The sequence below is a fragment of the Bombina bombina genome, chromosome 1 (assembly GCF_027579735.1).
Source record: "Bombina bombina isolate aBomBom1 chromosome 1, aBomBom1.pri, whole genome shotgun sequence".
Taxonomy (NCBI): domain Eukaryota; kingdom Metazoa; phylum Chordata; class Amphibia; order Anura; family Bombinatoridae; genus Bombina; species Bombina bombina.
Genome location: NC_069499.1, coordinates 1,349,408,509 through 1,349,428,024, shown reverse-complemented (window position 1 = coordinate 1,349,428,024; position 19,516 = coordinate 1,349,408,509). Strand labels below are relative to the sequence as shown.

At 39.1% G+C, this 19,516-nt stretch overlaps 1 pseudogene; it reads left to right on the top strand.

Annotated features, from left to right (window-relative positions):
• Positions 1-3,165: 3,165 nt before the first annotated feature.
• LOC128646403 (uncharacterized) lies at positions 3,166-3,266 on the top strand (annotated as a pseudogene).
• The last annotated feature ends 16,250 nt before the right edge of the window (positions 3,267-19,516 follow it).

Below are 19,516 nucleotides of genomic sequence, written 5' to 3'. Positions count from 1 at the left end.
TTTCTATATTTAATACATTCTGGGGCATGCATTTAAACAGAGTGAAAAAAAAAATGTTTATTTGCTGCCTGCTTTCGTGAGCTTCAAAGTCACACCTCAGCATCTGTCTTTTGTTTCCCAAGGCCTTCACTGCCCCACATGGGGTCAATCCACGAGTAGTTGTAAAAGTCTTAAAACAGCATATTTTCTGTCTAGCTAGCAGTGCAGATGTGTATTTGATGTTTAGGGATAACTAACACCTATGTGCATAAAAGCTGTTTCCCTATGATTTTGATCAGTTCCAAAAGGGTATTTCAGACATTTCGTCTCCATATATTTTGTGTGGTGTCACCTATCTGACCATCTATCCTCTTAATTTGCCATTTATGACTCATCCTGTCTCAAACTGTAAGTTGATTATAGCAAATTTGGTATGGGCCTCATGTTCCATTGTCCCCCCCTGTGTGTTCAGCATAATTTTACATAATGAGTGTGAGAGATCTCTTAGAAATAATCCTTTGTTCTACAGACCATGTGCACATCCACAGATTTATTAAATAAAGATAAATATACTTCTATATATTATTTAATAATATTTCAAATACCTTGACATGCCAAACATCGCTGCCGCGGACCTGAATACAATCTCCTTATTTACCAAAAAAGCCGTCAAAAAACGCGCCTCAAGTATGGCGCGAAGAGCATCGGACTGGCATTAACTAACAGTCACCAATGTCGCTGTTATTCAGGTTTTTCCCAACTTTATACTATTTCATTACTGTCCATGAACAAGCACATTTCTCTAAAGCTAATCTTTTATTTTTCAACTGTTAATGTGCAAGAAATAGATTGATTTATACCTCAACAAACAATATCTCATAGAAAGTTATTTTTATATTGATTTGTTATATGATACTTTTACATAAATTAATATGTATTTGTATTTCTAGAAGTCATTTTCTTTCTTAAGACACTGTGAGTCCACGGATCATCAATTACTGTTGGGAATATCACTCCTGGCCAGCAGGAGGAGGCAAAGAGCACCACAGCAAAGCTGTTAAGTATCACTTCTCTTCACACAACCCCCAGTCATTCTCTTTTCCTTCAGTGCAAGGATAAGGTAAAGATATAGGTGTCTATATAAGATTCTTCTATCAAGATTTTTTTTAATTTGAAGCCAGGGAAGGATTGCTCTGATCTTCCATAACAATATGGGTCTAGCTGTACTCCACATTAGTCTCTTCAGCAGGGCTGTGGTAGCTTTAAATCAGTTTTCCCAACACGTTGCTGCCCTCTCTCAGAATGCCAGAGTAGGCTTACTCTGTTAATTTCTTTTATCCTAGATCTCTGTGAGGAGTGGCTTCCTCTCATACCAGGTGAACTGTCTTTTCTGCCTGACAGCCTATAACACAGGTAAGTGATATTTTTTTTCATTGGAGTATCAGGGGACACTGGCCCTTTAAGCAGCTTATAATTCATGCTGCAATATAAAGAAAAAATTGGGATTTTTTTAGTTTGATCCTAGTAGGGATCTATATTTGGCAGATTAGCAGGCTTTGCTGGTGAAGTGAGGATATAGCATATGCTTGGGCACTACAGGGTTAATACCCGGCTCAGTTTATATATCCGACTTCACTTTCTTTTGTTTCTAGGGGGATCCGGTTTGGTGACAATACCTTTCTACCCTGTTTAGGCAGAATCCTGGTCATCTGGGGCAGGTAGACACCTCAGCAGTTAGCTGAAGTGTAGTGGATGCCAACATAGGGGCGTTATATCTGTATTATTGTCGATATCATTTTTGAAAATTTCTTATGCCTTTATAGAGACAGTGTCGAATTTCAAATATATTTTTTTTGTGCTTTTTGACCACTGTTGTTATTTGCAATGGAACAAGGGGGTCTTGCCATCTGTTGAATGCCAGCTTTGTTTTAGCAACCATGTAGAACCCCCCTCTTTCTTTTTGGTTCTTCTGGGATTGAAAGAACTTTATATTTACAAGGATATACTTTTTGATTCTGAGCCACCATTCCTCTAAGGCTGACGCTGTTCAGGTTCTCCTGTCATCAGAATGCTGCAGCTTTCTCCTCAAGCGTCCCAATATTTGTCATCTCACATGGAGTTTATTTGCAGGCAGAAATTGCTGTCCATGAATGGCCTCTGCGGTATCTGTGGCATAGAGCTGCCACTTCCCATGCTTCAGGGGAGATGCAAGAGGAAGTTTAAAGATTCAGAGAGTAAGGTTTCTGATCCAGTTTGGGCTAACCAAGTTGCTCTTCTCAGAAGTCTGAGGAGGAAGACACGTTGGTAGCCTCTGAGGGCGAAATCTCAGATTCTGACAGTATAATTTCTTCTTCTGATGCTGAAGTTGTATCCTTCAGATTTAAGCTGGAACACCACGGGAGTGGGAGAAGCCTGGAATCCCTTTCTCTCCATCTCCAATTTTCAAGAAGATGTTTTCCGGTGGCTGACTCTATCAGGGAGTCGTGGCAGACGGTTCCCAAGGTAGAAGGAGCGATCTCCACTTTGGCTAAGAGAACCACTATTCCCATAGAGGATAGCTGTTTTTTTAAGGAAAAGCTGGAGGCCTTACTAAAAAGGTTGTATGTTCATCAGGGTCTTCAATGGAAACCTGCAGTGTGTATTGCCACTGTGCCACTGTTGTCTGTCTCTATTCAAGTGGGAACTCCCTTTGAGGAGATCAAGGACAGGATTAAAATTAGCCATTTCCTTTATAACTGATGCCTTCTTACAAGTCATTATATTGGGAGCAAAAATTTCTGGTTTTGCTGTTCTAGCTCGCAGAGCCTTATATTTAAAATCCTGGTCTGAGAATGTTTCGTCTAAGTCCAAGCTTTTGGGATCCCTTACAAGGGTAAGACCTTGTTTGGACCTGGCCTGGCAGAAATCATTTCACATTTCACGGGCGGTAAAGGTTCTTCCTGCAGCAAGATAAGAGGAACAGACAGAAAGGCTGTTAGAATAATTTTAGTTCCTTTCGTAACTTCAGAGATAAGCCTTCCCCTCCCTCTTCCGAGCAGGAAAAGTCCAAACCTTCTTAAAATCCCAATCAGTCTTGGAATAAGGGGAAGCAATCAAAGAAGCCATCAGCTGATTCCAATTCAGCATGAAGGGTTTGCCCCCGATCCAGGATTGGATCCAGGTGGGGGCAGACTTTCTCAATTTGCTGTGCTCATTTCGGCAGCACATATACATAAATTGGAACGATACAAAGAAGATGGCCCCTGCGCAAGGATGACATGCAAATTCGTGAAGCGTTCCATAAACATGCTTGGATACGGGATGTTCCAGATCCCTGGGCGGTAGACATTGTATCCCTGGGTTACAAGTTAGAATCAAGACTTTTCCTCCCAGGAGCAGGTTCCTCCTCTCCAGATTATCTGTAAACCAGATAAAAGAGAGGCATTCTTAAAATGTGTACAGGATCCGACCTGGGAGTGATAGTTCCAGTTCCGACTCAGGAACAGGGTCTAGGATTTTATTCAAACCTGTTCATGATTCCCAAGAAAGAGGGAACCTTCAGACCAATTCTAGACTTAAAGTGTCTAATCAAGCTTCTCAGAGTACCGTCCTTCATGATGGAAACTATACGTTCCATTCTTCCCTTGACTGGGAACAGCACAAATTTCTGAGATTTGCCTTTCTGGACAATCACTTTCAGTTTGTAGCTCCTCCATTTGGCCTTGCCACAGCGCCCAGATTCTTCTTAAAGGTTCTGGGTTCCTGGCAGTGATCCGGTCTTGGGGAATTGCAGTGGCGCCTTATCTGGATGACATTCTGGTTCAGGCACCGGCTTTTCAACAAGCAAACTCTCATACGGAGATCTTGTTGTCTTTTCTTCATTCCCATGGATAGAAGGTGATTCTGAGAAAGAGTTCCCTCGTTCCAGCTACAAGGGTAGTATTCTTAGGGACCATAATAGATTCCCTTTTGATGTAGATATTTCTGACAGAGGTCAGAAAGTCCAAGGTTTTCGATTCTTGCCTTGCCCTTCAGTCCTCTCTTCGGCCGTCAGTAGCTCAATGTAAGGAACACCTCTCTCAGGGAACTTGCTTTCACAGACCTTCATGGGTGATTGTGACCATGGATGCCAGTCTGCTAGGCTAGGGAGCAGTCTGGGAGTCGTTTATGGCTCAGAGTCTCTGGTCTCAGGAAGAGTCAGCTCTTCCCATAAACATCCTAGAGCTGAGAGTAATCTTCAATGCTCTTCTGGCTTGGCCCTAGCTAGCTTTAGCCCAGTTTATGAGGTTCCAGTCGGACAACATAACCTCAGAGTTCCTTGGCCATGAAAGAGGTGGCTCAAATTTTTCTGTGGGCGGAGACCCACAACTGCGGTCCACATTCCAGAAGTGGACAATTAGGAAGCAGATTTCTGAGCAGACGGATTTTTCATCCCGGGGAGTGAAAACTCCATCCGGAGGTGTTTTCAAACTTGACCCTCAAGTGGGGGCTACTGGAATTGGATCTGATCGCATCTCATGAGAACACCGGGCTCCCAAAGTTAGGTTCGAGGTCGAGAGATCATCAAGCCTTTCTGATAGATGCTCTGGCAGTTCTTTGGAACTTCAGGTTGGGGTATCTCCTTCCTACGTTTGCTCTCCTTCTGCGAGTCATCGCTTGGATCAAGCAGGAGAAAGCATCAGTGATTCTAATAGCTCCTGCGTGGCCTCGCAGTATCTGGTATGCAGATCTAGTAGAGATGTTGTCTCTACCTCCGTGGAGACTACCTCTGAGGAAGGACCTTCTGCATCAGGGGCCCTTCCTTCAGCCAATCTCGTTTCTCTGAGCTGACTGCTTGGAGATTAAATGCTTGATTTTAGCTAAGCGTGGATTTTTCGAATTGGTCATTGAGTCCATGGTTCAGGCTCGTAAGCCTGTAACTAGAAAGATTTAACTAAGATTTGGCATAAATATCTTTATTGGTATGAGTCTAAAGGATATTCTTGGAGTAAGGTCAGGATCCCAAGGATCTTATCTTTTCTCCAAAAAGCCCTTGAGAAGGGGTTATCTGTTGGTACCCTCAAGGATCAGATTTCTGCTCTATTAATTCTGCTGCACAAGCTTTTGGCGGACGTGCAAGATGTACAATCCTTTTGTTCAGGCCCTGATCAGAATCAAGCCTTTGTTTAGTCAGTTGCTCCATCTTGGAGCCTTAAACCTTGTTCTTAAAGTTTTTACAACAGGCTCAGTTTGTGCCTATGCATTCCATAGATATTAAGTTGTTATCTTGGAAGGTTTTGTTTCATACTGCTATTTCTTCTGCTCGGAGAGTTTCTGAACTCTCAGCTTTGCAGTGTGATTCTCCTTATCTCATATTTCATTCAGATAGGCAGTTCTCCGTACCAAGTTTGGTTTTTCCTCCTGAGGTTGTTTCGGACAGAAATATTAATCAGGAAATTGTTCTTCCTTCTCTCTGTCATAATCTTTCTTCTCATAAAGAACGTTTGTTGCACAACTTAGAAGTTGTGCGGGCTCTTAATTTCTATCTGCAGGCTACAAAGGACTTTTGTCAGTCTTCTGCATTGTTTGATTTTCTGGAAGATGTAAAGGCAGAAAACTACTGCCATTCTCTTTCCGCTCTGGTTAAGAAGTGTTCTTCATATGGCGTATGAGACTGCTGGACAGGCAGTCTCCTGAGAGAATTACAGCTCCACTAGGGCGGTTTCCTCTTCTTGGGCCTTCAAGCATGAGGCTTCTGTAGAACAGATTTGTAAGGCGGCAAACTTGGTCTTCTGCACACTTTTCGAAATTCTATAATTTGATACTTATGCCTCTGCTGAGGCTTTCTTTTGGGAGAAAGGTTCTGCAAGCAGTGGTGCCTTCTGTTTTAGGTTACCTGTCTTGCCCTCCCTTATCATCTGTGTCCTCTAGCTTGGGTATTGATTCCCAACAGTACTTGATTGATCCATGGACTCACCGTGTCTTAAGAAAGAAAACAAATTTATGCTTACCTGATAAATGTATTTATTTCTGACACGGTGAGTCCACGGCCCCTCCATGTTTTTTAGACAGTTTTTTTAATATAAACCTCAGGGCACCTCTGCACCTTGTGTTATTTCCTTTCTTTTATATTCCTTCGGTTGAATGACTGGGGGTTGTGGGAATGAAGTGATACTTAACAGCTTTGCTGTGGGGCTCTTTGCCTCCTCCTGCTGGCCAGGAGTGATATTCCCAACAGTTAATTGATGAATCTGTTGGACTCACCGTGTCAAGAAAGAAAGTAATTTATCAGGTAAGTATACAATTTGTACATATATCCTTGCATATACTTGTGTGTGTGTGTGTGTATATATATATATATATATATATATAAAAATATATTTGTGTGTGTGTTATGTCAGAAATCTTTTGAAAACATATTTACATGTCACTAAGTTCCTTTTTTTGTTCTAAAGAATGTTGTCTGTCATTTATCTGTGTTTATTAATACCACTATATGTATATATTGTACATTTATTATTATTCTGAGCAGGAATAATTGTGAATATAAAATTTCATCAGAGTATCATATGTATTTATTTGCAATCAATGGATATTTTAAAGGGATAGGAAAGTAGAAATGTAAGTTGCATGATTCAGATAGAGCATGTCATTTAAAACACTTTAAAATTCACTTCTATTTTCAAATGTGCTTTGTTCTCTTGGTATCCCATGTTGGAAAAGAATACACACATATCCTACACTAAGGGGAGCTAGCTGCTAATTGGTGCCTGCACACATTTGTCTCTTGTGATTGGCTAAATAGATGTGTTCAGCTTGCTGCTAGTAGTGCAATGCTGTTCCTTCAGCAAAGGATAACAAGAGAATGAAGCAAATTTGATAATAGAAGTAAATTGGTAAGTTGTTTAAAAATGTTCTATCCAAATCATGAAAGGATATTTTGGGTTTCCTGTCCCTTTAAGAGCTTGGGCCAGTTTTCTCTCTGCACCTGTCTAGATGATTTTAATTTCTGCTTTATCTGAATCATGAAAGTTAAAAGTTAGGTGGGCTATCCCTTTGAGCTATCAGTTTAAGATTATATTGAATCAAACATCAATTAATATTTAAACTGTGTGTCCTAATATCCGTACAATGTTTATATTTAATACTAATTTCACAGTGTACATACTTTCAAAGTATAATACACAATGAAACAAATGGGCACTTACAAGTTCTGAATGAGTGATCAATGACACAAGTATCGAGCAATTTGATTCGTTAGTGATAGTTTAATATGTTGTATTTGAATCAGATTGACTGATGTCATAAATCATGTGAGTTATGCATAATTCAATCAAAAGTGGTGGAAAAATTCACTAGTGTGTGGGTTGTTTAGGAGTTTGCGTTATAATTGGTGCGAAAAGTGTTGAGTCAAATATGGCGCGAAGTGGAGAGTGGGACTTGTATTACATGGCTTAAACATATAAAATAGACGTTAGCTATATTATGTTGTGTATTTATTTCATTTTTACCTCTATATCTATTAGTGCAACAAGTTTGGGGCAAAACTTTGCACCAAATTTGTAGAAATAATATTGTCCCCTTGCTTTGTAATGAGAGACAAAGTTGTAACATAATCCATAAGTAGTAATGTATTTTTCATTTTTATCCCTATATCTACTAGTGCACCAAATGTGGAGCAATAATATTGTTCAATTTAGAAAAGGTATACAATTGTAGTAACGTTTCTAATTTACTTTTATTATTATCATATGCTTCATTCTCTTGCAGCATCGAACATAAGCTTTCTGTGTTTTCAGACTCCCCATTGGGTTCTGTGATATCCGCGACCTCAAGGGTGGCGGATTGAAAACTAGGTACGCTGAGTCGGAAAAGACGCGAGCGTAAATGTAGAAATTTTTGATAACTTTGTGAGAGCTTCAAATAGTGTCGATTAGGAGGGCGAATGAACACGATTCCGCTCGAATACCACTGTTTTCAACTCTCATCGATCTGTGTCGGATTGATATCGCGGGATCGTATTTTACGTCACAAATTTCAACATTTGCCGATCTTGACACTTTGATAACTACGGCAGATTAATCTCTCGACAATTACAACACGGAATTCAAGCGTATTTTCAGTTGACGCTTTGATAAATTGGCCCCTCAGTGCAGATTTAGGCTAAGATGTGGAACAGCAGACAGTCTTGCGGACCTATCATGGCCACCACCCAGAAGTTCCGCCTGTGATCTAGTTTTCATACTTTGACTTAGAGGGAACCTGCTCGATTTCCCTCATAAAGAAAGTTTTTTTGAGAAATAAAGCCTTCCTATGAGCTTCTTTTGGAGTAATAAATGTAGCTCTTTCTTGCTTGCTATAATTGTACAGTGATATTGGGATCTGTACCGCTTACTTTTTGGCCTCCCAGGCAGACTCGTAATACTGGCGCAAAGGAAGTCCCATTGAAAAAGGACATTTTGAAAGCTGCAGTAATTACGTTGCGTTAAGGCCAAAAAAGTGTGCGGTGCCCCTAAACCTGCAAGACTCATAATACCAGCGGTAGTGAAAAAGAGCCTTAACGCTGCTTTTTCACTCATACCGCAAAACTTGTAATTTAGTGTTTATTTTTTTTGTAATTTAGATAATTGTATTTTATTAATTTTATTTTATGTTATTGTAATGTTAGGTTTTAGTGTAAGGCAGGTTAGGTTTTATTTTACAGGTAAGTTTGTATTTATTTTAACTAGGTAGTTATTAAATAGTTAATAACTATTTACTAACTAGTCTACCTAGTTAAAATAAATACAAACTTATCTGTGAAATAAAAATAAAACCTAAGCTAGTTACAATGTAACTATTAGTTATATTGTAGCTAACTTAGGTTTTATTTTACAGTTAAGTATGTATTTAGTTTTAAATAGGAATTATTTAGGTAATAATTGTAAGTTTTATTTAGATTTATTTTAATTATATTTAAGTTAGGGGGTGTTAGGGTTAGGGTTAAGGTTAAGTTTAGGGATTAATTTATTTATGTAGCGATGCGGGAGGGCGGCGGTTTAGTGGTTAATAGGTTTATTATAGTGGCGGTGTGGGCGGATGGCAGATTAGGGGTTAATAATATTTAAAGAGTGTTTGCGATGCGGGAGGGCGGCAGTTTAGGGTTAATACGTTTATTATAGTGGCGGCGATGTCGGGGAGCGGTGGAGTAGGGGTTAATACATTTTTTAAGTGGCGGCGATGTCAGGAGTGGGAGATTAGGGGTTAATTAATTTATTATAGTGTTTGATGCGGGAGGGCCTCAGTTTAGGGGTTAATAGGTAGTTTATGGGTGTTAGTGTACTTTTTAACACTTTAGTTATGAGTTTTATGCTACAGCTTTGTAACGTAAAACTCATAACTACTGACTTTAGATGGTGGTACGAATCTTGTGGTTATAGGGTGTACCGCTCACTTTTTAGCCTCCCAGTCAAACTTATAATACCGGCGCTATGGGAGTCCCATTGAAAAAGGACTTTTTTAAAAGTGCAGTACTAACGTTGCGTGACGGACAAAAAGGTGTGCAGTACACCTATACCTGCAAGACTTGTAATAGCGGCGTTAGGGAAAAAGCAGCGTTATGAAGCATAACAATGCTTTTTCACTCATAACGCAAAACTCGTAATCTAGCTGTGTGTAAGGTACTTTTTTATAGAAAATAGATTTTTGGGTGTAGATATTAACCAATATAACAGGTCAGTGGTATAAAAGCCCAATTAAAATAAGTAATCTACCCTCCATATCAGCTAACTTGTTAAAAACTTGAAAATGTAGATGTTTATGTAAAAGTATTCTTGCTCCATTTAGTTTTTTTATCAGTGGAATTAAAATAACTTATGGGGAAGTCCCTGCTTGTGAACTTAGTTTCAGCAGATTTAGTTCCCTAAACGATGATATCTCACTTATGTTTTCAGAACCAATTTAACGCTATGCTATTGTGCGCTTTGTAGGAGAATGTAGTATTACATTTATTTTGTGGTCTGCCATTCTATTGAGAGAGTTGTAAAGCTCTCTTCTTCCTGCCGCAACCACCTACGCAATATCTCCAAAATTCGTCCGTTTCTGAGTGCTCAAACTACTAAACACCTAATCAACTCCCTGGTAATTTCCCAACTTGACTACTGTAATAACCTACTAACTGGCCTCCATCTCTCCCGCCTCTCCCCCCCTTCAATCCATCCTAAATGCTTTTGCCAGACTAATCCACCTCTCCCAATGCTCTGTATCCACTGCACCTCTCTGTGAGCCCCTTTACTGGCTCCCCATTCACAGCAGAGTTAAATTCAAAATTCTCACCCTGATCTACAAAGCCCTTACCAATCCTGCCCCACCCTACCTGTCCTCCCTCATCAACAAATATACTCCAGCCCGCCCCCTAAGATCCAACAATGACCTGCTCCTTGCCTCGTCTACCATCACCTCCTCCCATGCTCCCAACTCTCTGGAACGCACTTCCTAGAGCTGTCAGACTTTCTCCTAACCTGTTCTCCTTTAAACGCTCCCTAAAGACCTTTTTGTTCAGGAAAACTTATCACCCAACTCACTAACAAATTAATTTCACTTAACCAACAGTTGCCCTCATCTAACTTCTCACTAACATTATTCTCACCTTTGCAGTCCCCACCTCCTGTTTCCTATCCTCCTACCCATCTAGATTGTAAATTCCCATGGGAATAGGGCCCTCAATTCCCCCTGTATTTGTCTAAAAAATGTTGTCTTATATTGTATTCTTTCACCGTTGTACTTATATCTTCATACCCATGGACAGCACTGCTGAATCTGTTGTCACTTTATAAATAAAGAATAATAATAATAATAGTAATAATAATATGGTGTGGTTAGTGTGGTGTGACTCTGAGTTACTGCTTGAGAATGAGACATATTCTACATACCTGTTGGATTTTTGGCTCCATAAGACAAGAGACCCCCACACCTCTTGGGAAAGAAATGGAGGAAGTGAAGATTCAAATAAGAGTTGGAGAAGAAAAGAATGGACAATTTCCATATAGAAGGCGAGACTCTATTGTGAATAAAAATATTGTCAATAAAAAATAATAATATATATAAACAATCAAACTTGAATAAACAATACTTTTGAGATGATACAAAATTAAGGTAATTGCATAAATAGGAAAAACCATAATAATGTTAGTATGCAAAAATGGGGGATAATTAAATTGTGCACAATACTCTTCCATAGTAAACACGGGGGGGGGGGGTCACAATAACCAAATATAACTGGTATAACTCTTCAAGTAAAAAAATAAAAGGGGGGCAAGGTAATGGTGGTGAGTATAGTGTAAGAAAGTGCCCTATTACCTTGCTATAAAGGGCTATCTGATCCAGATGGCAATGCTAAAGAAGTGATAGGCACAAGTGGATCAGGTAAAAATAAATAATAGGGGGAGGATGAAAAGGAGGGGTTATGGAGAGCAGAGACCTTTTACACGTTCATCTGTAAGGGTTCTTCAAGGATTGCCAGTATTTAATAATAATAATCAACCTGTAATTATTATAAGATCAAAACAACAGGGTAGGTATAAGATACAACGCTCAAATCTCAAATGCTGTTCCCAAAAGGTAAGTGTACCTCCTAACATCAAACCAAAATAGAAAAAGAACAAGGGGATATGGGAACGCGCTGTACAAAACAGCATATGAGAGGTAAAGAACTATATAAGGAATGTGGATTACACAAGAGTATAATAAAAAAGTTTATATTTGTTTATAATTGTATTACAATAAGCGATGCCGGCATCTGTTGCAAAGTAAAATAGTACAATTAAAATAGGATAAGAATCAACATAAAATATAAAACATCAGTGTGTAGTGCTGTAAGTAACTATAAAAATAATAATATGTTGCAAAGTAACACAATGTTAAAATTTAAACAGAGTCAATGTTACCGTCCTTTCACAATCAGGCCAGTGATTAGAGTGTCTGATCCAGCTGTTTATATGAATGCAGGTATGACTTGGAAAATTCCCTCTGCGTTGTTTTTAAAACAGCGAAAAACTTGCAAGAATCTTCTGGCTTGTATCCAATGACTGTGAGTTTAAATTTCAAAGACACATTCACAGCCGTATTTGCGGGATGTCCGTGCTGTGGACCGGTTCCGGTCAGGAGGTCAAAGTGCAGGAGTAATGATAAGCAACGACAGACTTCGTTTCTTTGAAGTAAAAATGAATCAGACTGCTTTTAACAAATGTGGGTCATGGGTGGGAATTACGCATATAGAGTCAATTCATATATTAAAGAGGCTCAATGCACCGCACCTATATATATTATATATTAATACTACAGAAAGTATTTAATATCTATATTCATCATATATCAAACGACTCACTTTGTTTAATCAGGTTGCACCAAATTATATAGTTCTTTACCTCTCATATGCTGTTTTGTACAGCGCGTTCCCATATCCCCTTGTTCTTTTTGTAATTATTATAAGGTTAGGTGGTTATGGCCCCATGAGTTACAGAAAGTAATAATTTGACAAGGGAATCCTCAGTGATAGGAGATCCCCAGGTCCAAAAGATAAAAAGTAAGATAGTGTTTCTTTTGGAGAGGGAAAGATGACTGCGTTCTTAATACATTTGTAGAGTCATTGTTTATTTGAACTGGACTTCTTTCAAGCAGAAGACATGATACATTCTCTATCCTGAAATTTGTGACATTTTAGAATAGTGTCGCTTGGCGGGCTGTATCAGGAGGCTTTGGTCGCAGGGCTCTGTGCACTCTATCCAGTGACATATGGGACATGTCTCCTAGTAGGGAATTTAATTTGTTTTGCAAGTAGTTAAATATTTGGCCAGGAAGTACTGTGTCAGGCATCCCTCTGCTCCTCAGATTCTGCCTCCTTCCTCTGTTGTTGAATTTGTTGTGTCAAAGCTTCAGATGTTGTCTTCTTCTAGTTGCACAACCCAATTGCCTAAGGCTGTAACGTCCCTCTTTACCTCAGAGAGGCCCACTTTTAATATTTGGCCAACCTGTGTCAAAAATTAATCAAATCTGTTTTAGTTGGCAAGAAGCAAATATTTATTCATGTGATGGGACTATTTTCCTCAAGTGGTGAAATTGGAGCATCTTTGAATCTTTAAAGGGTAAGGTATTATTTGGCAGTTTAGAGTCTGCTGCGGTGGCTTCTTTTGCATTGAAGTATGCATTCATCTTTATGCCTTGGGAACTCAGCATTTTACTAAGCTTGTCTGACTTGGAGTTTCTTTTAGAAGCCATGAGTGCTTGTGGAGATATTCAGTTTTCAGGGAAATAGAGAAAAAAAAGGTGGAGTATTTGAGAGGAGGTAGCACTAAAACTTGTGTGACCATCCACTCTGTATATCGGGTATTGAAAGGTCTCTTCTACAGGCTTGCTGCACCAATAGAGTGGGATAGTTCACTTTTAAGTGTCTTATGTGAAGATAAAGTTGTTTCACTGCCTAAGTGTAGATATTAGCAATGACACTCAGAAGACATATAATTGCTTGTTAATTCAGGAAGAGTCATGAAAATAAACAGCCCTTTAAGGGACAAAACAAATATACTGGTCACTTAGCAGGTGCAGGTGCATCCCTGTATGTAATATATTATCCAATACATTTGAAGTAATTTTTTTATTTTATTATTATTATACTTTATTTATAAAGCGCCACAAATTCTGCAGCGCTGTCCATGGGTACAAATTATAAAAGTACAACGATAAAACAAGTAATGCATTGTAGTGCTGCTTGGAAGACTTTAAAACTCACTACTACCAATAAGCAAGCATAACCCAGGTTCTGAAAAATGGTCTGGCTCCTAAGCTTTACATTCCTGCTTTTTCAAATAAAGATACCAAGTGAATGAAGAAAAATTGATAATAGGAGTAAATTAGAAACGGCTAGAATTACGAGTTTAGCGTTATGGGTTATAGCGCTACTTTTTTTACTACTGCTGCTATTACGAGTCTTGTAGGTACAGCTGTACCGCAAAATTTTTTGGCCTTAACGCAAATTAACTCACGCAATTTGCGTAAAGTCTTTTATCAATGGGACTTCCATAGCGCCGATATTACAAGCTTTTTTCTGGGAGGCCAAAAAGTTAGCGGTACAGCCTTTCCCACAAGATTCGTAACGCATTCTAAAGTAAGTAGTTATGAGTTTTACGCTACAAAGCCGTAGCATAAAAATCATAACTAAAGTGCTAAAAAGTACACTAACACCCATAAACTACCTATTAACCCCTAAACCGAGGCCCCTGAAATAAAATTATTAACCCCTAATCTGCCGCTCCCGACATCCCTGCCACTAGAATAAACATATAAACCCCTAAACCGCCACACTCCCGCCTCGCAAACACTAGTTAAATATTATTAACCCCTAATCTGCTGTACCAAACATCGCTGCAACGTACATTACAGTTATTAACCCCTAATCTGCCGCCCCCAACGTCGACGCAACTATACTAAAGTTATTAACCCCTAAACCTAAGTCTAACCCTAACACCCCCTAACTTAAATATATTTAAAATAAATCTAAATAGAAATAACTATCATTACCTAAATTATTCCTATTTAAAACTAAATACTTACCTATAAAATAAACCCTAAGCTAGCTACAATATAACTAATAGTTACATTGTATCTAGCTTAGGATTTATTTTTATTTTACAGGCAAGTTTTTATTTATTTTAACTAGGTAGAATAGTTAGTAAATAGTTATTAACTATTTACTAACTACCTAGCTAAAATAAATACAAATTTACCTGTAAAATAAAACTTAACCTGAGTTACACTAACACCTACCCTTACACTACAATTAAATAAATTACCTAATTTAAATACAATTACCTAAATTACAAAAACCCCCCACTAAATTACACAAAATAAAAAAAGAAATTATCAGATATTTAAACTAATTACACCTAATTTTTTGCGGGACATTCCCCCAAAGAAATCAGCTTTTTTACCTGTAAAAAACAAACAAACACCCCCCAACAGTAAAACCCACCACCCACACAACCAAACCCCCCAAATAAAAACCTAACTAAAAAACCTAACCTTTCCATTGCCCTGAAAAGGGCGTTTGGATGGGCATTGACCTTTAAATGGGCATTTAGCTCTTTTTCAATTGCCCAAACCCTAATCTAAAACTAAAATCCACCCAATAAACCCTTAAAAAAACCTAACACTAACCCCTGAAGATCCACTTACAGTTTTGAAGAGCCGACATCCATCATCAACGAAGCCGGGAGAAGTCCCTCAGCAAAGCGGCAAGAAGTCCTCAACGAAGCCAGGAAAAGTCTTCATCCAAGCCGCAGAAGTGATCCTCAAGACGGGCAGAAGTCTTCATCCAGACGGCATTTTCTATCTTCATCCATCCGGCGCGAAGCGGCTCCATCTTCAAGACATCCGACGTGGAGCATCGTCTTCTTTCGATGATCGCTGAAGAATGAAGGTTCCTTTAAGTGACGTCATCCAGATGGCGTCCCTTGAATTCCGATTGGCTGATAGAATTCCAATCAGCCAATAGAATGCAAGCTCAATTTTATTGGCTGATTGCATAAGATTTTTTCACCTTTAATTCCGATTGGCTGATTCTATTAGTCAATCGGAATTCAAGGGACGCCATCTTGGATGAAATTGCTTAAAGGAACCTTCATTCGGGAAGAAGACTTCAATTGAAGAGGATGCTCCGTGCCGGATGTCTTGAAGATGGAGTGTTTTTTTAAGGGTTTATTGGGTGGATTTTAGTTTTAGATTAGGGTTTGGGCGATTGATAAAGAGCAAAATGCCCCTTTAAGGGCAATGTCCATACAAATGCCCTTTTCAGGGCAATGGGGAGCTTAGGTTTTTTTAGTTAGGTTTTTATTTGGGGGTTTGGTTGTGTGGGTGGTGGGTTTTAGTTATATTGTAGCTAGTTTAGGGTTTATTTTATAGATAAGTATTTAGTTTTAAATAGGAATTATTTAGGTAATAATTGTAAGTTTTATTTAGATTTATTTGAATTATATTTAAGTTATGGGGTGTTAGGGTTAGAGGTTTAGGGGTTAATAAATTTAGTATAGTGGCGGCGACGTTGGGGGCAGCAGATTAGGGGTTAATAAATGTAGGTAGGTGGCAGTGATGTTGGGGCAGCAGATTAGGGGTTAATAATATTTAACTAGTGTTTGTGATGCGGGAGTGCGGCGGTTTAGGGGTTAATATGTTTATTATAGTGGCGGCGACGTTGGGGGCAGCAGATTAGGGGTTAATAAGTGTAGGTAAGTTGTGGCGACATTGGGGGGCGGGAGATTAGGAGTTAATAAGTATAATGTAGGTGTCGGCAATGTTGGGGGCAGCAGATTAGGGGTTAATAAGTGTAAGATTAGGGGTGTTTAGACTCAGGGTTTATGTTAGGGTGTTAGGTGTAAACATAAATTTAGTTTCCCCATAGGAATCAATGGGGCTGCGTTACAGAGCTTTACGCTGCTTTTTTGCAGGTGTTAGGCTTTTTTTCAGCCGGTTCTCCCCATTGATGTCTATGGGGAAATCGTGCACGAGCACGTAAAACCAGCTTACCGCTGCCTTAAGCAGCACTGGTATTGGAGTGCGGTATGGAGCACAATTTTGCTCTATGCTCACTTCTTGCCTGCTAACGCCGTGTTTATGAAAACCTGTAATACCAGCGCTGTAGGTAAGTGAGCAGTGACAATAACACCGCACCCCTCTTACCGCAAAACTCGTTATCTAGCCGATAGTTACTTAAAATTGCATGCTCTATCTGTATCATTAAAGAAAAAGATGTTGGTTTAGTATCCCTTTAAATAACAATCGGCTAGATTACGAGTTTTGCGTTATGAGTGAAAAAGCAGCGTTATGGCTTTTTTTCACTACCGCTGGTATTACAAGTCTTGCAGGCATAGGTGTACCGCACACATTTTTGGCCGTAACGCAACGTAACTACCGCAGCTTTCAAAAAGTCCTTTTTCAATGAGACTTCCATATCGCTGGTATTACGAGTTTGCCTGGGAGGCCAAAAAGTGAGCGGTACAGCCTATACCGTCAAGATGCATACTGTAAACTGAAAGTCAGTAGTTATGGGTTTTGCGCTACAAAGCTGTAACATAAAACTCATAACTAGAGTGCTAAAAAGTACACTAACACCCATAAACTACCTATTAACCCCTAAAACTCCCACATCGCAAACACTAAAATAAAATTATTAACCCCTAATTTGCCGCTCCCGACATTGCTGCCACTATAATAAACATATTAACCGCTAAACCTGCCGCACTCCTGCATTGTAAACACTAGTTAAATATTATTAACCCCTAATCTGCTGTCCCTAGCATCGCCGCAACCTACATTACTGTTATTAACCCATAATCTGCCGTCCCCAAAATCACCGCCACTATACTAAAGTTATTAAACCCTAAACCTAACCCTAAGTCTAACCCTAACACCCACTAACTTTTTTTTTTTTTGATAATTTTTATTGAGGGAAAGTTTCGGCATACAAGCAAAACAGTGAGTCATTACACGATTACTTACATAAAATAGCAATAACAAGATATCTTATACAGGATACTTAACGAGCTACATAATCTAAAATTAGTGATATCAATGATGCCACGTAAAAAAAATAATTTATGAATGCCTATAATAACCTAAGCCTTCTCTACCAAGATTGGAGGCCACTCTTGGACCCCAGCTCATAGGGGAAAATAAATGATATTTATAGAAGACTATCTTGCATATGGGAGACCACTTATGGATCTCTTTATATTCACCTCATATTTTTCATTTTTATAACGCTGTAACTGTTAACTATGAAAAGGACACAATAAACAAGGTGCAAACACTTATTATATATAGAAGGAGGAATATTGATAAGAATATGCTTACTTTTAACATGAGACCTAGTTATGGTTCTGGAGACCCCTGCTATTGCATGAATAAAGAAGGGGGGTTAAGTTGGAAGGAAATGAACCCAAAAGACTAAATGCTATGTTAGGATATCTTAGGAGCTAGATATACATCCCCACCTTAAGTCAGCGTATCGTGGCTTGTAGCATAGAGTAATTAAAACTAAATATCTAGGTAGTGGTGTCAAAAGGAAGATTTGAATATTATTACTTCTCCAACACATCACTTCACATCTAGTACCCTTAGGGGAAACATAGTAAATATGGCGTGCATCTTAATCATACAGTTGGTAGTTTATATTAGGATAAGTCCAAATGACAGGGGAAAAATCTGCCAGCTTGAAGATCCCTACTTTTGTACAGGTATGGAAAAAGCTATATTGATGACATAGGGACCAATGGAGCTAAATGGCATACATCAATTCCTCAGAAGGTACTATTAAGTCCCTTGACACCAATAGCAAGGTTTAATATGGGTTCCCCAGGGCACAATATTAGGCAATCTAACTAGGCTATGCTGGGTATCTAGATGGAAATACCAATATATAGGCAATGAAATATAGCTTCAGCTACATTTGCTACTCTGAGACTCCCTTGCTACCAATTATAGTCATAGTTATAAAGACTAAGGAAGCTTAGTACTACCATCTGCAGGTAATCAGCATTCTGATTTGGATAAAAAAAACACCTGTGCAACTCTAAGTAGGGATATATTTGCAGGACCAGCCTGCAGAAAAGGCAATTGAATGGGAGTTAGGTAGCATAATATAAAGGGGGCTATAGCCTCAGGGTAAACATGTGTAATGCTCAAATACAAAGAATACTGTGTAACATCAGACTCATAGATTATGATCAGCATAATCTTTCACCACCATTCAGCACCGAACTAAACTTAATTGCAAAAAGATGTAAGTTCACAGGGGATAAACAACATGGGCAAAATTCAATATTAACATAGAGTCAATGCGGTAAAGGCCAGCAGCCGTTATGTGGGGAGCAAGGAGTCACTGCTTAACATAATAATGGGTTTAATATTAACTTAGAATCCTTGTGGTGAAGGCAAGCAGCCGTTGTGTGGGGAGCAAGGAGTCACTGCTTAACATAATAATGGGTTTAATATTAACTTAGAATCCTTGTGGTGAAGGCAAGCAGCCGTTGTGTGGGGAGCAAGGAGTCACTGCTTAACATAATAATGGGTTTAATATTAACTTAGAATCCTTGTGGTGAAGGCAAGCAGCCGTTGTGTGGGGAGCAAGGAGTCACTGCTTGACACAATAATAAGGTTCAAAATCATCCTACCCCTAGCTCCAAAGACAGTATATTTTACTTTATTGTTCCTTTAACGGCAAACTGCCATATCTGTTAGCCTTCAAGCTATGCGTTAGTGCGCATATGGTCACATCATGTCCGGCAAGGGTTATACTCCATTGTAGGGAAACATGTGGGTCTTTAATCTGCAATAAAGCAAGTGTTCCATGAAGAACAGGGAGTCCTTGCTTGAGATGTTAATGGGCTGAAAAAATTATTACACCCCCGGCTCCAAAGTCAGTATGTGTTTACCTGGGCGCTTCATTGACGGCTATCTACCATATCCAAGAGGCCACCAAGTTACCTCTCTGACACAAGACAGGCCAGACTCCTGGGTCCCAGGCGATGTGATAATGATGGTATGGCCTCGT